Source organism: Protopterus annectens, chromosome 1.part0 (genome assembly GCF_019279795.1).
Source record: "Protopterus annectens isolate FY-2018-M chromosome 1.part0, PAN1.0, whole genome shotgun sequence".
Taxonomy (NCBI): Eukaryota; Metazoa; Chordata; order Ceratodontiformes; family Protopteridae; genus Protopterus; species Protopterus annectens.
Window position 1 is genome coordinate 735,541,802 of NC_056725.1, and position 17,994 is coordinate 735,559,795.

A 17,994-nucleotide genomic window follows, 5' to 3' on the forward strand; every position below is an offset into this window, starting at 1 on the left:
AATAAGCTTATTCTTATGTTCTGACAGAGTCCTGGTAGAAAAGCCATGACAGACAGAGCAACTCTCTTGTAAATGAAATTTGCCTAAACAGTAAACGCACAATGTATGTCCATCTGAACTGGGCATTTTGCCCTGACATTTAAGACACCTCTTAAAACCTGAGGTGCTTTTAGAAGATTTGGCTGGAGACTCTGCCTCTTCAGCCATAATGGGGAGAAATTAGAATAATCACTCACACACACAAAAATGACAGGGAGTAAAGCTTTTTTTTTTATATATATATATATATATATATATATATATATATATATATATATATATATATATATATATATATATAGAGAGAGAGAGAGAGAGAGAGAGAAATAAAGAAAAATACAAACTATGGTAAGCAGGAATACCTCAGAAAAGGTAAGAGAGGAGTACCAACAATGGTACTATGAAAGCACTACCGATGGTGGAGTGGAAAGTGGAAACAGAGACACTCACACATGTGGAAATCAAGTAATGAGAGGAGCGGTTACAGAAAAAATATACAAGGAGAGAAAAATAATTTATCAAGAAAAAAATTGAGGAAAAACTTACCAAAATCTTAAGCCAAGGCTCGAGAGTGGTTGAATGCGTCTGACATGCAAAGTGGCAAACAAGATCTGAGGTAATTTTGAGAGGAGCATTATGAGTAAAAGACTGGCTCGAGAGTTTGGGAGGCGCAAGCTGAAATAAATGGCTGAGTAAGTTCCAAGGCTCGGAACCGAGCCCACAGTCAAGGAGTATATGAAGACTGACAACATCAGATTTAATGTTATCACTCTTACCAAAGAAATGGTGCTATTGTTCTCTGGAGCATCGATGTCTAATGAGATACTTAGTGATGGAAAGGATTCAAAATGATAACACAATTAGATGGTGTAAAAGTAAGTATACATTTATAGAACACAGTGTACCCCTTTTGTCAAGGGTTATACAGAAATACTGCCAATGTTTTCAAGTTAAACAGTTAAGACTATCAGTATAACATACACAGATGGACAGTTTAGTTTACAGGTTCGTTAAAGTACTGAAAATCATGTAGAAGAGGAAGTGAAGTAGACAAGAACTGTGATCAGGTATTACCCTTTTTGTTATTTATCAGAGATGTACCACAAGCATTAAAAAGATTTATATTCTTTTGAAAATGTTGTACATTAGGAATCTAAGAGGTCTATTTGTTACTGCCAAAGATTCCTTGGAAAAAGAAAAAACATCATTCAAAAGTGCTGTAGAGCACTGTACTAACTTATAAGAAATAGATGGAGTGGTGATGCCCATAAAAAATAAAACATGTTAAAAGCTCAGAAAATGGCATCTGAAGACAATGCTAAAAGGATAGAAATCAAATCATAAATAGCAATCTTGATACTTGTCTGATACTTTATTAGAAAACCTCAGTCAGACTCTGCTATGGCGTGCCATGAGGGAAAGTATTCTGTATTGCTTCATTGCCTTCTTATATTTTGTACACTGTCATTTATTTTCTTTACACTGTGTTTTAATTAAATTGTGCTTTTAATTGCATACTTAAACTAGGAAAGAGACCGCAGCTCTTTCTCTTGTGAGTCATACAGAAATTAAGTTTCCCCCACCATCCTACCCTGGTGCTGTTGTGGTTTTAATCTCACTTCTCTTTCTAGCTGTCTGGCCCTAATGTTAATTTGACTACATGTTTCCTTCCTTCTCTTGTTTCATTGGCTCTTGTAAGTAAGTACAAAATTATAATTTTGTGAAATCACTTCCCTTCAGCTATTTAAATGCATTAGTTATCCCACTGTATTCCATATAGCCAGAATGCAAAGTGCCCACCTCAGTCCAATCTATCTTGCACTTTGAAAATTAGTGGCCCTCCACTAGATAGCTAAAGCTTAAGTTGCCCCTCTTTCATGTCTAGTGCACACTCAACTCTTACATTAACCATTTAAAATCTGCAAAATCTAGTCCAAGACCACCAATTATTGGGGAGCCCACATTCTGCCTCTCAGTGGTCATCTTAGGATGAGTGCTTCTGTTTTGCACCTGGTGAGAGAAGGTGCAAAAGGACATTATTTCCTGGAGACTGCTGATCACTATGAAGCCTAAAAACTGCTTCATAGGTACTAGATTGTAATGTGTGCTTATATTTACTCCTGTTGAGAGAAGGAGCAGAGTCCATTGATTCTGATTAGGAAGTGAGTGTCTCTGTTGGACCTTTCTGATTGGTATGGCTGTTATTCAAGGCATCTTCTAGGAAAAGGCTACAACAAGCCTATAGACCCCTGCATCATCTAGGAAAAGGCTGTTGATCACAAAAGAGGCTGTGGCCTGCTTTTCATCTTGTGATTGGTGCTTTTTATTTCTGGTGTGAGGAGAAGAAAAGGATCATTGTATCCCCGCAGCGTGATGCTGTGGTGAGACCAGCACTAGTAAGTAGCCAGGCAGTAGCCATTCAGGCAAATCCCTTCTTTTCATCCTTCCTGACAAATCTAATTGTTTCTTTTCAGTAAGTACTGTTTGATTTGCTGCTGTCTAACCTAACTTCAGAATATCTCCCAAAATACTTCATCCATAAATTATCAGGGTCTACTTATTAGTTTCTCCTGAAGGATATGGCAGTGCCCTGTACACATGCTGATGTGTGGAGTTGACATTTTTCCTGTTAAAGCACCCTTGACATTTTTCCAATACCTTGTTGCACACAGGACAAATAGTTTGCATTAACAAGCACTTCCCCCAGAGTTGCAAACTAGATACTACTGACATTACTTTATATTCCTACTCCAACCATCTAATCAATAAAAAAGGGCCTGATGCCATGGACATGAACTTTCCCGCTTTCTCCGTTACGAGCTTGGAGGATATGGGCATCCTGAGGGAATGCAAAAAATGCCTCATACTTACTGACAGCCATAATAATGATATAGTATGTGAGAGATTTATTTTCACAATGTCACTGGTGGCAAAGCTCTCACTTAAAAGCACTCCTAATGTCCATCCATTGTTAGCAGGAGTGAGAGCAAGGATAAAAGATGCTACTAACTTTTTGAATATTATTTCTGATGCCCAACTAGAATCTACCTGGTTATTATGTACTTTAGATGTTACATCTTTATATACCAGTATTCCTCACTGGGCTGGATTGTGTGCTTTAGAGTATTGGCTAAATAAAATGGCTTTATACAGCCCTGGTTTCAATACCTTCTTGTTATGCTTAATGGAGCATGTGTTATCTGAAAATGTTTTTTTTCTTCAATACCATATGTTTTTTGCAACTGAAGGGTACAGCTATGGGTGCATTGTTTGCACCCATATATGCTGACCTCTTTATGGGGTATTTGGAACAGATGATAATTTATGATATACATCATAATATTTTTCTTGGTGAGACTGATATCTGGCACAGGTTTTTGCATGATTGTTGGATGGTATGGAAGTCAGATGTGGTATATCTACAGGAATTCATTCAATATTTGAATGAAAATAAATGGGGCATTAGGCTTACAGTAAACTATGATAATACAGCTATTTCTTTTTAGATGTCAATGTCCAAACAATCTGATGGCATGTTGTCTAGTAGACTATATGGAAAACCCCAATATTCTAATACTTTACTGCACGCATCCAGTTGTCATCTTAAATATCGAATAACATAACAGGGAATATACCTAAATTACAGTTCATGAGAATACGTAGGATTTGTTCCAATACTGAAGAATATATCCATTTTGATAATGATTTTATAGGTCATTTTGTTGAACGTGGTTATTCGTTGGCACAGGTTAGGAAGACAAGTAGGGATGTACAGTCATATTCTGGAATGGAGCTTTTGAAATATAAAGATAGGGGCCCTTGCTCTAGCAACAAAATCAGATTCACTACCACTTATGTTAGAAACACTCATAGATCTTTGAATATAATACAACATCATTGGGACATTCTATTAACAGATGACAGGTTAGGGGAACTGTTAGAAGGGGGAAAACTTTAAGTAGTTATTTTAGCCATTACAAACATTTTTCACCCTTTATAAATTCTATACAAACCACCATAGATGGTACACAAGTGGTGGGTTGTTATCCTTGTGGCCACCGTTCTTTTTGTAAATGTATATGTTCCACCTAGGAATTTTCAAGTAAAAACACATCTACGTTTTTTTCTATCAGAATGTTTGGTAATTGTAATAGTGATTGGGCTATTTATCTGGCTATTTGCTCTTGCACAGCCTTTTATAAAGGGCAAACTTCTAGACCACTTAAATTGCATATTTCTGAACATATGAGTAGCATTAGAAACAAATATCTGGCTAATGCCTTGTATAAACATACTATTATACACAAAACAGTGATGTTCAAATTTATTATTATTGACAGAGTGTTGGGACACAGATCAATGAAAAGTGGCTGGCGTAATGTTTTAAATAAAAAAGAGAAGTCTTGCATAGTAAAATTGCAGGGATTGTTTCCCGCTGGTCTTAATGAACATTTGTAATAATTGTTTAATGAGATATAATTATCTCAATATGTGATGGTATATAAGAAGGGGAATGTACTGATGTGTTTTACATTGAAAAAGGCCTGTGGGCTGAAACCGGTCTGTTTTTGTTCATTAAAATCAGATATTTGCTCCAGTTGAGTGCTGGCTGTTTTTGACTTTGCTGTTTGAGCCAGTGCACCTGCCGTCTTTGTAGAGGTTCTAGTTTGGGGATTAAACCAAAAAAGGCCCTTGTGGTTGTTAGTCTACTAAACACCTATGAACCTTGTGCTACTGTACAAAATATGTTTTAGCTAACTGTCAAGAACCATTTAGAATCTTGGCAATGATAAAGTATTTTATTTTATTTTATTTATTTATCTTTTGTTGACCAGAATAGTCGCACTAGGCCAGTGGCCTCTTTTCAGGGGAGACACAAGGTGGTATTTATACTACTAGGGGGAAATGTGGTCATGGCATCAGGGAACTTCCCCTACTCATTTAGCATACAGGGATGCTGTTTGTGGTGGCACTTCCTGATTCCAGTCCGAGTGCTGAGGTGGCTGAAAGAAGCAAGAAAAAATGGTACAGTGGATATAAAAAGGTTACACACTCCTGTTAAAATGCGGGTCTATATTAGATGAACGAAAGTTTACCTTAGCAAATGCTCTAATAATCGAAAATCCCGGACCTCAATATGCTTTTTGTGAGATTGCAGTATAGTAAAGATAGGAATATTTGCCCTTTCCTCAATGTAGTGCACTCTCGAAGTTGGTATAGCGAGTTCAAGGTCTGGAATTTTTGATTATTAGAGCGTTCTCTAAGGTAAATTTTCATTTATCTAATATAGACCCTTAAAATGCCAGTTTTTTGTGATATAAAAAATGAGACCACAATAAATCATTTCAAAACTTTTCCCACCTTTAATGTCACCTATAACCTGTACAATTCAATTGAAAAACAAACAAATCTGTTGGGGAAAAAATATAAAAAAATAAAAAACATAAAATAAGCTGGTTGCACAAGTTTGCACACCACCCTTAAACTAATACTTTGTTGAAGCACCTTTTGATTTAATTACAGCATTCAGTCTTCTTGGGTAGGAGTCTATCAGAATGGCACATCTTGACTTGGCAATATTTGCTCACTCTTCCTTGCAAAGGTGCTCCAAATCTGTCAAGATTGCTAGGGCATCTCTTCTGCAAAGCCCTCTTTAGGTCACCTCACAGATTTTCTATTGGATTTAGGTCTGGGCTGTGGCTGGGTGGGCCATTCCAGAACTTTATTTTCTTCTGGTGAAGACATTCTTTTGTTGATTTGATGTATGTTTGGGGTGACTGTCTTGTGGAAGGGTGAATACCTCTTCATCTTCAGCTTTCTAGCAGATGCCTGAAGGTGTTGGGCCAAAAGTGATTGATATTTGGAACTGTTCATAATTCTCTCCACCTTGACTAAAGTCCTAGTTTCAGCTGAAGAAAAGCAACCCCAAAACATGATACTGCCTCCACCATGCTTCACTGTGAGGATGGTGTTCTTTTAGTGATGCGAATTCTTGTTTTTGCACCAAATGTACCTTTTGGAATTGTGGCCAAAAAGTTAAACTTTGGTCTCATCAGGCCATAACACATTTTCTCACATGCTTTTGGGAGACGAAGTATTATTTTGCAAATTTTAGCCAGGCCTGGATGCTTTTCTGTGTAAGAAAAGGCTTCAGTCTTGCAACCCTACCCCATAGCCCAGACATATGGAGAACAGCAGTGGGTATCAATATATCATAATCATAGTAGACTACAACTCAAACATTACAGATGATGCACCATTATGCAAAAAAAGAAGTTGCGTCTTAACATAACATTCCATCTGTGTTGTCGATCTTCACTAATCCTTGACTGTGGGCTGTGTTCCAAGCCTCAGAACTGCTCTGCCATTTATTTCAGCTTGTGCCTCCCAAACTCTCAGGCCAGGCTTTTACCCATAAGGCATCTCTCAAAATTACCTCAGATCGAGTTTGCTCCTTCAGTGTTGCTGTAAGTCTCTTGGCAGCCTCCCTGACCAGTTTTTATCTCGTCTTTTCATTAATTTTGGAGGGACGTCCAGTTCTTTGCAATGTCACTGTTGTCCCATATTTCCTCCACTTTTTGAGGACTGTCTTCACTGTGTTCCATGGTATATCCAATGCTGTGGAAATTTTTGTACCCTTCTCCTGACCTTATACCTTTCAACAATGAAATCCCTTTGATGCTTTGTAAGTTCTCTGTGAACCATAGCTTTTGTTTTAGCAGGTAACTGAGTAAATGTCAGGAAACTCCTACTAGGACAGCTGAACTTTATTTGGGGTTAATCAGTGTCTCTTTTATTGATGGCAGATATGTACCCAAGAAGACTGAATTCTGTAATTAAATCAAAAGGTGCTTCAACAAAGTATTAGTCTAAGGTTGTGTGCACTTATGTAACCAGCTTATTGTACTTTTTTTATTTTTTACATTTTTTCCCCTAACAGATGTGTTTCTTTTTTAATTGAATTGTACAGGTTATAAGTCACATTAAAGGTGGGAAAAGTTTTGAAATGATTTATTGTGGTCTCAGTTTTTATATCACAAAAACCTGGCATTTTAAAAGGGGTGTGTAAACTTTTTATATCCACTGTAGTTGTGAGTAGTGAAATTAAAAGTAATGAAGTTGCCTATATGGGTTGTGAAGTGAATGAGGAGATCGCTGTGATGGAGATGTTAAATGCTGTAAAAAAGGCAGGTGAACCTTGTTTAGAGCAAGATGGTGATAATATTGTGTTAGAAAAGGCAGTCAAGTCTTTTCAAGAACATTATGCAGGTCTGAAAAAAAAGGCAGTCGCACCGTTGATGGATTCCAAGAATTTTTTTCAACAAAACCTCTTTGAGGAAGACATAGCAACTCAATAATGTGTTGTAACACCTTCCAGTTAGGAGGGTTACAGAATGAATTTTTCATGGATATGGTCAATATGAGTGAACCAGAGAGAGGTAAAATGTGTCTTGGAGTGAGATAATGAATAAAATTTAGAAGGCAGATATGCAACAAGTTAAAGAGGTGGCAGTGAAAGGAAAAATCATATGCAGAGATGGTGAAGGCTGGAAATGAAAAAAAAGAAAGAAGGAAAAGTAACCTGTAAAGAAAAAGACTTTTTACAGTGCATATTCAAAATAAGGAAAATACCAAATTGGACAGATATAAGGTATGGGATGAGGTAAATACAACACTAGGAGTGAATGGAAGTGAGGTAAGAGCTTTTATACATATAAACAAAAAGCATTTTGTGACATTATTTTTGAGACTGGTGAAATAATGGAAATGTTTCTAGAAGAATATGAAAAGAAGAAAAATTGTATGCCATGGAATTCATATGTATTTGAAACTTTTTATGGAAAGACAAAGAAAAAGATTAATATACAACTTAAGTTTGAAAACTGAAAATGAGAACATTTTACATATTCCAAGTATTACATATGTTAAAGGAAACAAAGGCATGGAGAAATATTGGAGGCAGCCTAAGGCATGTTTTCGTTGTGGAAAAACTGACCATTTGATTAACAATTGTGTTAAAAGACTATGTTTTTATGTGGAAAGATAGGACATGATATAAGGAAATGTGGAAATGAGAGAGTTTTATAAGAACTGGTCTGAATGATGGTTAAGTTTTAAACAGAAGTATAAAAGGAGTTATTTAATATAGGGAAAAAATTAAAAGGAGAAAAAATAAAGTATAAAAAGTTAAGTAATGATACTACTGACAGTTTAGAAAATAATGACAAAAAAAAATTTAACTATAAAACATGAGTTATATGAGTTAAATAAGAAAAAAAATGGAACATTTCTTGTATAAACAAATATAGTTTTTGCAGGGAAAAAACTGGAACTTGCACCATATTTGAGTAAAATAATTAAAGAGAATAATATTATCAGAGAAATGATTCACTAGGTATAATGCATAATGCACAAGAGAAAATTATGAAATTATAAAAGAATATATCAATTTATTATATTTTATTTATTTGACATTTGTTTACCAGGAAAGTCTGACTGGATCACAGAACCCATTTTCAGTGGAGGTTGTTAAGAGTTAAAAATTTATTTTCTGAAAATAAGTAGAAAAGTAAAAAAATACAGTAGTTACTATGCATGTCTGGTATCCATACTATCTGATTAAAACTGTTCCGTGACTTGCACAGCTGCAAATAGAACTACAGATAAGGATGACTCCATAATTCCTGAAGTGATTACTACCACAGGTGCAAGGAGAACTGAAGACAGGAATGACTCCCTAAGTCTTGCAGGTTTTCACATAAATTACCTTGAAACAGAACAAAAATCAGCTTATCAGCAGACTGCATGACATCAAACAACTACCAAAGTATTGACTTTGTACAGATGGAGCCAGATGGTGTGACAAAAACTGTATAAAAAGACTGTAAAAACTACATGTTGGTAGCTGAGTATTTTGTAGGAATATAGTTCCAAGGCAAATGGAGAATCACCATCTGTATCTGTATCTGTATCTGTATCAAAAAGCAATCTTTGTATAGTAAAAGCTGTAAGCTGTAACATGCAGTACACGTTTATTATATTAATAAGTTGTTTTATTAGTAACTGCTCTCAAGTTGGTTAAAGTACAGTACAATACTGCCAAGCATATTTTGCTAAAATCCATCAGGTTTTATCAGTGGTGATCCTAGCCTCTATTTAAACACAGGGGGAGTGGTGCCCTGCATAGGGTCACTCCAGTAAAGGTGCAGCAAATAAAAATTACATATCTGAGGGAGTCCTAAATAAGAGCACTCTGGTTTTATATGGCTTGCAGCAGTGCAGTTTCAGATGTCTGAATCTGGAGTGAGACTGCTGTGCGGTACAGTTACAGTGCAATAAATTCTCCAAGTCAATGAATTCCAAGGTTTCAAATCTGTGACTGCCAGTTTCAATTCACCAGCTTTTTGAGTGACTATGGTGGAATTTCCAGCCATCCACAGAATAACAGCCTGATTACCTGTCTATCTGCTGTGTGGTAAGACTTTTTTTCTGTGTCATATACAGTATGGATGCCATTAGGGACCACAGAAAAAAATGTAAACAAAGCTTTACTTTTAATGTAGCAGAACAACCAGATAAAATCTGGGGCAAAATTCAATGTTGGTATGAACAGCATATTGATAAATGTAAAATCTTATTAGGGCAAGTTGATTTAAATGCATTATGCAAATGGGTTACAACATTTGATTGGTATCTCAAACAAATTAATGTATGGTGTGACAGTAAATGTTTATTGTGTTAGTCATATGAAACTGCTTTCTGTATGCAATGTCATAAAAGTACAATTCAGACCATTGTTGAAAAGTTAAACTACAGGAAAAAATGTTCTGATGGTAAAGAGCCAGATAAGGGTGATACACTTACATTATATCCAGATGTTAAACAGTTATGTCCTGTCACTACATGTAAAATGTTAATTTCAGACTTACAACAGCACTCAAATCAGTTACTAACAGAATCTCTTGTAGATCTTGTCACACTCTTTAAAGACTATGTGCAAAAGTGGAATGACACCACTATACAGAAAAAAAAACTGGGACGAGGTTCATCATAAATTGACAGAAGAGTATAATAAACTCTTAAAAGGCAGACAAAGTGAGTTCAGAAAGTTAAAAAAGATGTACAACCACTTTGCCAAAAATGCATAGGGACTCTGCAATCAGCAGAGCAGACTACTGAAAAGTATCAGAAAGCTTGTGAAGAATTACAGGAAGAAAATTAAACTCTTAACCAGCAGTTACAAGACAAGGAAAATCTGGTTAGTAAATATCATAAAACCTGAAAAGAATTACAGAAAGAAACTGAAACTCTTAAGCAACAGTGAGAAGGATGAACACTGAGCGGCAAACAGGCAAAACTGTGAACACAATTCCTATCGACTTTGAAATGTTGATATAGAGACTGTGTTCACAGTTTGAAGAGTTGGTGTTTCAAAGTGTATCACACTACTGTGGGGATCAGGAAAATTACCCTTTTCCTCACTGTAATGTGATCTTGGAGTTAGAATATATAAGTAGCAGGGGGTGTCAGTAGGAAATTTTCTTCCTCTTAGCAGATTTTTTTTCTGGATGGTGAACGGTTGAATGTTGTTTCTTTCCTTTGAAAGAATCGACATTCTAAGCAATCAGCATGATGCTTTTTCATTGTTCCAGGTCAGGGATATGAGTTTTTGAGGTAAGTAATCTCAACATTTTGATAGTAAACCTAAAATAATATGAGTTACTGCTCAAATAGAAGAGTTAAAAGAAGAACTGCAAAAGACAAAGCCAGTACAGGTCACAGAGTAGGGAATTCCCACAGATTTGTACACACAGTCAAGGTTGCTACAAAGCATGCTACAGTGGAATGATAAAAAGGTATATTTTACAACATGCTTACATTTGAAGAATGGGTAGCATACACAGCAAGATCTGATGTATGGACAGATGCCTTTGGATTTTTATTCCCAAATGTTTTAAAACCTTCATCCAGTTAAATCAGAATGCTTTTAAATTATACAGTACGGTAGCGCACATGGCTGCTGTTCTCACAGCATACAGACAGGGGCAGCCTCTCACAGTTAAGTTGTTAGATAATTTCAAAATCACCATCAGCTAAATTAATGGTGCAAGCTGACCATTTTAAAGTAACATTCCAGATAATATATCAGAAGTCGGAAAGGGACATGCAACAAAGGGGAATAGAGAAACAGTTAATACATTGCTTTTTAGAGCAAGTAAAAGAGGTCCAAGGATATTAAATGCATTCATGAGGAAACTTCAGATACTCTCACTGACTTAGTACAAAGAATAATGAGGGGATGGACTATAGCCAGTGATAGGACATTATATTCGCATAATATTTTTTACTTAGAGGGCCATCTGAGGTAATAAGTGAGGTAAGAGGTTGAGGTAGAGGATGATGGTGTGATCAGTTGCCATCAGAAAGAGCCCCATCAGCACCACCAGCTCCAGGTTTAAAAGCAGATGATGAGAAAAAGGTGGCAACATGCTTTTTCTGTATAAAAAAAAATAGGGCATGTTAAGGAAAGTTGTGGCCATTACAAAGTTTGACACAAGAAGAAGGAAGAACAGGGCATGTTTGCAAAAACAGAGTCAAAAGATTCACAAGACAAGTCAGAAAAACAAGTCAATGTACAATGACCATGCAATACTGGTAAATACAGCTATAAAGTTTATCAATACACAGGGAAAGTGGATGTATGTCCCATGGATTTTCAGGTAGCTTTGCCTGTAAATCTAAATATTTGGAAGAGCAGGCAGAAGAGATAGCTAGACAACAGTTACAGAAAGAAACTGAAAAATCTAAATATGTGGATCACTCAGACACAGAGAAAGATGACAAACAGAAACATGCAGTGTGCCATATTGCATTTGACAGTAAAGGTGAGGATGAGTGGATTCCCTTACAATAGGAGTGTTCCCCCCCTACTCTGGTGTCTTTCCTGACTACCTTTAAAAAGAGTAAAGACAGGCGACCATTGATTGATATCGGGGTAGAGGGGTCACTATGCGAAATGTTTTATTTGACATAGGAGTGGCAGTATCCATCATGAATAGACAGTTACCTGTAAATCCTATGAAAAAGGTTTGCATCTCAGGATTTAATGGTTCAGGATGCTATGTGGTAAGTAGCCAAGGTGTAGACATAAAGTTTCACCAAGAAGGGCAGTCATGGAAGGGTGCATTTTTGATGCATCCATTCTGTTCAGATACCATTATTGGTATCAACATTTTAGGTCCTTTGAGCAGAGTAATTGATTTGCCTAACAATATTTTGTGGATAGGTGACAGGGAAAAAAGGAGAGGGAGAAATAAGTGCAGTCTTCTGTGCAATCTCTTTACCTGAAAAACCTGACAACCCTACAGGACATGTAAATACAGACAGTGAGGATGTGTGGCAGCAGTCACAACAGCAATTCCCAAACCTGTGGTCCATGGGACCCAGTGATTTTGGAAAACTAGAAATGCCATTAGGGGTGGGTAGTGATCAGGACTACATACCACCATTTCAAAAGCAGTATTCTATTCCTAGGGAGGCAGAGGAACATATGGAAAAAACGTACTGCAGAATGGGAAAAGGAACGGATCATACAAAAAGGCAACAGCCCCACAAACTCACCAATCTAGCCAGTTAAGAAGAAAGATGATAGTTACCATCTTGTCTTTGACTTATGAAAGGTAAATCAGTACACAGCTCCTAGAGCACATCTAATTCCGAGAGTTCCAGAACTGGCTGCATGTATTAAAACACAAAGTAAGTGGTTTACAGTAATACATTTAGCAAACAGCTTTTTTTTTTGCTATAACACTCAGAAAAAGAGACTGGCTACAACTTGTCTTTACATTTAAATATTAGCAATATGCCATGACAAGGTTACCTCAGTGATTTCAAAATAGTCCAGTTATTTTTCATCAGGCGGTAGAGTCCATTCTGTAACATTTGGAAAAAGATGATTCAGTACTGCATTAGACTGATGATATATTAATTCAGCCTGAAATGGTGGAGGAGCACATACGGCTTCTTAAAAAGGTTTTTCATACTCTGCAGCAGGCAGCGTTTAAGGTTAAAGTGAAAAAATTCAATTCATGACACAGGAAATTAGATTTCTAGGTACTATCATTAAACCATCAGGTCTCCTTGCCCAGTATGAAGGCAAGGCATTCTACAAATGGAAATGCCGTTGACAACAGCAGATTTGCACAAATTCATGGGAATCATTAACTATAATAGGGAATTTATAGAGGACAGGATTTGCCTTAGTTCCGGAGAATCCAAAGCTGGGTTCTCCTGAGCTAATCAAGTTACCAGGGCATATGTCTGCTCAGAGAGCTGAATTAGAGGCAGTACTCTATGTACTCAGGTATTACAATTCTGTTAATATTTTCTCAGGCAGTGCTTACATAGTAAACTCTTTAAGATTAAATATGGACACCTGGATAAGACGAGGATTTGTAGACAGTGCAGGCAAACTATTATGGCATGCTGAAGTATTAAAAGACATACATAAAGTAATAACAATGTCATACCAGCAGGGACAAAACAGCATTTTAAAGGTAAAAGCCCATCAAAAACTGACAAATGAGACTTTCAAGTTAAATGCATTAGCTGACACATTGGAAAAACAAGCAGCACAAAAGGGAACAGCAATGAAGAAGCTAGATAAACAGTCAGCTGAGGAAGATTTCATAAATATTAAAAAGAAGCAGGGTTTAAAAGAAGCAGCAGACCAGTGCATAAGTGCAGGAATACCACCAAAAGAGTACTATGCGTACTCCACTACAAAAGGATTACAGCTGCCTTACATGCCATTTCAATTAGCATGTCAGTTGGCCAAATTAAATCACCAAATATTAGGACATCTAGGAGCTGGTAAGCTATGGGCAGTTGTAAAAGAAAAGTATTGGAATCCAAGTTTAAAAAAGGTCTGTAGGCTAAATGTAGAAGAATGTCTAGTCTGTTTGCAGGTGAATGCTAAAAGTAAAAAACCTCAGTTACATTGAGTACAGCCAGCAGATGGGCTATGGTATGCAGTTCAAATAGATTATGTAGGTCCTTTGCTAAGAACAAAGGGAGGTTACAGACACCTACTGGCAATAGTGGGCATCTTCTCAAAATGGATAGAAGCAATTCCCACCAAAACCATGACAGCAAAGGCAATAGCTTAAGCCCTATGGAAAAATATTTTCTGTCATTGGGGGTGGCCAAGAATTACTGAGTCCGACAATGGTCCACAGTTTGTTAGTGATTTAATAAAGCAAATATGCAATCTGTTAGGAATTTGGCAAAGATTTCATGTGCTTTACCATGTACAGTCAAACAGAATTGTAGAAAGTATGAATCAGAAAGTATGAATCGTACACCCAAGGAGCATCTCAAAAAAGCAAATCTTGAAAAGGGAAATGTACGGGTACAACATTTACCAGGTATTCATATGGGTATAAGGGCAACAGCCAGCAGTAAGACAGGGATATATCCTTATGAAATCATGACAGGTATGAAAATGCCATTACAGTTACCTTTTGATCCTGACACACCAGACAGTAGTTAACGATAAAACACACCACGATAACCTTTTAACATAAAAAACATATCCAAGGGGCATTCCTGGAGGAATGTCCAAGTATCATGTATCATAGAGGGAACAACTTATAAGGTATTTTAGAAAGATCTGGTAATGACAAGGTAAAATGGAAAATGGTACCTTGTGGAATGTGCTCACAATGTAGTCATGTGATAACAACAACATATATACAAATTTGTGATTTATGTCAATGCAAGCTGCCCCCCTGGATTAAATGAATTAGTTTCTATCATGAGTGCACTCAAATTAAGAGTGTACCTTAGGTAAAAATAAAACATCAATATATATGTACATAGTAACATGTTTTATTTACAATATTTGTACAGTTTATTTTACGTACCATTTTTAACATAGCTGTTTGTTTAAAAAATCAGTTTTTAATAGAGAGGGTCTTTCACTTTAAGAAAGATTTGCTTAAGCAGATCTTGTTTTTTATTGGATAGAATGTATGGCTGCTGGATATAAAATTGCAATATGTAATGAATTTATTTGTCTGATGAAGTCTGGTGATGTTCACCAGACGAAAGCACTTACCTTTCAATAAATCTTTGGTGTGCCTGATACAGCCCGTGCCTTGTTTTTTTACACCAGACAGTAGGCCTATGTTAGAAAGGAGCAAGCATCACGAATGTTTAAAACAACTTATAGAGGTATCAGATTACAATGCAAGAGAAAAGCTTTCTAGCTATGGAAAAAGGTCCCAATATTACCGCTGGAAGAAAACCTTCGCTGTGGAACAAAAAGTATTAGTAAAAATGTTCCAGACGGAAGGGCTCTGGGATAATAATTGGCAGGGACCTTTTGAAGTAGTGGAGCAAACAGGTCCATTGGTGTACAAAATAAAAGGTAAAAAGAAAAACACAACAGTTCTAGTGCATACAAGATCAAATGAGAGTAGTTAAAAGCAATGAAGAAACAAAGTCACAAGAGTGACATGCATGTATTTTCTTTTCAGAAAATGAAACTGAAGCTGCCTAAAGTGCACCTGTTTGGAATATAGAAGAGTAAAAGAGAGACAAAAGCAAATGTGAATATATCTACATTTAAGCATCTGCTAGCTAGACCAATATCTATGTTTTTTATAGTTTTTTGTAATTGTACAACAGCACCAGGGATAGCAGAGACCCCGGCAGCAAAAGCATACAAAAGTAATATTACTAATATAACGTTGTGGTAGGTAAATTATACTACAAATAGAACTGAAGGTAACTTTTCTTGTCCAGGGACACAGAAATGTCACATTGGAAATCTTTCCTTTGACCAGAGTGCCACAGTCTGCAAGACAGTCAGGGGACATGTATGTGTCCAACTCCCAAAACATAAAGCAAATATATCTTTGCAAAACAATAGCTGCAATAAAATGCTGTACAGTGCAAGGGGAAAGGACACACTTTCAGTTTTACACTGACTTGTAAACAGTACTGCAAAAGGGTCTGAAATAGAGCTATGGAAGGTAAATATAGTAGTCTGTATCAATGATTCAGTAATTATTGGAATACAATCTTGCCTTTTTATTGTCAGAACTTACAAAAAAAATCCCATAGCCAATTCTGATCAAGTAATCAGGGTACCATCAACATGTATAGTAGCAGGACAAGAATACCAGAAAACAGTAATACATTTTAATATCTCATTACCTCCTGAAAATACTGGCTGTAGGAGATGAGCAGCATGGTACAATACTTTTTAGGGGGATGGGAATAGGTTTAGGGGCCTTAAATTCGGCTGATATAGAAAATTTAGAATACACTAAAACTAACGGGTCAAGATATTTCACAAATTGTACATTTACAAGCAGAATGGTTAACCACTATATGGGCATCACAAAGGAAGCATGTTAATTTTCAAAAATAATTTTTGTAACGTTTTAATGAAACTTTAATTAGCAGATTAGATTTTGATGTCAATGTCACTAAGTTTGTAAACTGGACTAAATGTTCTTTGCAGTCTTTGTACGTACAAATGTAGAAAAATTCAGTACAAGTGAAGTTAATGTCAAATAATGAATATGTGTGGAGAACAATGTTCAAAAATTGAATCCCAAGTACCATCTGGATTGAACTGTATGGGCAGCAAACAGGCTGCAAAAATACATACTGCCCAGGAAAAATCACACATTATAATGTGACAAGTTCAAAATTAATATGTCAAGTTGTAACTTTACCATTGGTATTTGGACCACTATTACATCCGTGCCATTATTGGTTACCCAAGTTAGAGCAAAATTATATTGATTTACAAAATAAAACTCACAAAACTGAACACTGTATTCATACAGCTAATAGACTGGTGTGTGGTAAACACTCACCAGTGTATGAACCATGATTTTTACAATATTCTTTGAATTTATGTAAATGGACAATTCTACCTTCTAGTTTTGAAATGTTTACTGAAATAACCCCACAGTTTGTGTGAATCGTGACAAATCAAAATTTACTATACAACATCCTTTTGTAGGTTGTTTTAATAATATAACCCATGTGACATGGCATAACAAAACTTATGTGTTCACTCCAGAAAGCAAAATGGCAGTGTCTTTTTAATGGAATCAGCAAGCATTCTCAATGATTAATGTAGGATTTTCTCTGGAATCATTATATAAAGTCATAAATGAAAGTAAACAGTTAATTCAACAGCTACAAAAGGTTAATAAAACAATTCTAAGTCACAAATTAAATTATGTAATTGTAAAAACAAATTGATTAAGTTAGCCAAAAAAAAAAAAATGAAGCAGATACAGACCATAATTGGTGGGACATTTTGACAGGATGGTCTGAGCAAGGAAAAAAGTTGCTAAACTGGATTATACACCCAGTCCTGGTAGTAATGTTTATTATTATTGTACTGACTATTTGGAATTGTGTATTAACATACTGGATCAAGAAAAAGCTAAAGGTTTGTTTCCAAATGTGTTTTCTGTAAATCACAATGAAAATTATGATCTAACCAAAGAATACATATCAATGTAAACTGTTGTGTGTGTTTTTAAAACAAAAGGAGGAACTGTTACAGCATATTAAAGGATTATACATTTATTTTCTGAAAATAAGTAGAAAAGTAAAAAAATACAGTAGTTACTATGCATGATTGGCATCCATACTATCTGATTAACACTGTTCTATGACTAGCACAGCTGCAAGGAGAATAGCAGATAAGGATGACTCCCCTCATTCCTGAAGTGATTACTAGCCCAGGTGCAAAGAGGACCAGAGACAGGAACAACTCCATAAGTCTTGCAGGTTGTCACATAAATTACCTTGAAGCAGAACAAAAATCAGCTCATCAGCAGACTGCATGACATCAAACAACTACCAAATACTGAATTTATACAGATGGATCCAGACGGCATGAAAAGACTGTAAAACTAAATG

The 17,994-nt window shown here is 36.1% G+C and overlaps 1 protein-coding gene across 1 annotated transcript in view; it reads right to left on the reverse strand.

Moving 5' to 3' along the window:
• The window catches only part of LOC122794347 (chitinase-like protein PB1E7.04c), a 1,804,082-nt gene that overhangs the window by 1,068,461 nt on the left and 717,627 nt on the right, over window positions 1-17,994 (reverse strand). The window lies entirely within an intron of this gene.